Genomic DNA, 1,366 nt, shown 5'->3' with positions numbered 1-1,366 from the left:
TTTTGCCCTTTGTAAGTAATCAACTGTTAACCATATCTCATGATAAACTTTGTATTTTAGGAATCACGATTAAATTGTTAATTGCTTATGAAAGCTGAAATTTGACGCAACGTTTGTTAAAGCTAACAGGATCGGTTACTGCATATAACGAAAACCTGGCGAATATCGTATATCTGACCGGGCTCGAACCGCAGACATTTCGCGTGCGAAGCGAAAGGGATAACCGGTACACTACGGCAGCCGCTGCGGCCTAACCCCCCGAAAATAGAATCAGTAGTGAACAAAATATCGCCCGGTGCGCATTTTCAGATTCAATGCAGTCAGCTTTTTCATCAATGAAAGAAGTTTTCAGTGAAACGATTTGGAAGTATGTGTTACTCGTATTTGTAGCTTTAATAAAAGTTTGTGACGTCTGACTCCCGCTCATGTCTCTTCTTCCTCTGTTGAATAAGAAAGGAGGGGCTGACGTTGACCAGACTGCACTGCGCCTGATATTTGTGAGCTCATCATTTATATTGACTGATGCTGTTTCAGCTGAACCAATCAGCACAGAGGGGCTTTACTGGTCAGTTCCCCTCTGTTGAAGATGTGCGCCCAGCGGTTTCCGTAGTGTAGTGGTTATCATGTTTGCTTTACACGCGAAAGTTTCCCGGTTCGAGCCTGGGCGGGAACATTGTGTTTAATGCTGCTGTGGATGAACAACCAGCGGGTTTATTTTAAGTGACAAAAGAAAATTATTGCAAATGCTGGGAATCTCAAATAGAAAAGGAAAATGGTGGAAATTCTTAAAAGGTCAGCAGTATGTGTGGATAAAGAAACAGAGTGAACGTTTCAATTCGATTACACTTCTGTTAGAATTGGGAAACGTGAGAGATGTATGGCTAGTTTATTCTCCTGTCAATAGGGCGACAGCGGCTTCTCCCTTGTTCTTTATTTAACTTCACCAATCAGATACGTCTGAGTGAGAGAAAAATGATCCACAGTGAGGTCCATTTCATCTTTTGTTCCCTTTTAAACCCTGGAATCTCCGAATCCCTGAAGTTCAGAAATGTAATTCATTGATCTGCAGGGTGGCCTTCAGTAAGAAGCCTTTTCTGTCTGGATCCGGGAGTGCAGCTGGAGTCAGGCTGAAGATTGCCGCTACTGGTGATAGATTTTTGTTGGCTAAGGTTATTACGGGTTACGGAAACAAAGCGGGCAGATGAAATGAAGATACAGATCAACCCTGATCTAATTGAATGGCGCAACAGGATCGAGGGGCTGAATGTCCTCCTCCTGTTCCTATTGAGGCGCTACAATGCAATGCACCCAAGTGTTGGAGGGTTTCCGGTGTGTACTGGTGATCGCTTTACGAAAACTCAACGGT

At 43.5% G+C, this 1,366-nt stretch overlaps 1 non-coding gene across 1 annotated transcript; it reads left to right on the top strand.

Moving 5' to 3' along the window:
* Positions 1 to 600: 600 nt before the first annotated feature.
* trnav-uac (transfer RNA valine (anticodon UAC)) lies at positions 601 to 673 on the top strand. The gene has a single exon. It is a non-coding gene; the product is annotated as a tRNA-Val (tRNA).
* Positions 674 to 1,366: the final 693 nt, after the last annotated feature.

Source organism: Somniosus microcephalus, unplaced genomic scaffold (assembly GCF_052327205.1).
Source record: "Somniosus microcephalus isolate GS21.2 unplaced genomic scaffold, FLI_Smic_1.0 unresolved_chr4, whole genome shotgun sequence".
Taxonomy (NCBI): domain Eukaryota; kingdom Metazoa; phylum Chordata; class Chondrichthyes; order Squaliformes; family Somniosidae; genus Somniosus; species Somniosus microcephalus.
This window is presented reverse-complemented; position numbering and strand designations above follow the sequence as displayed.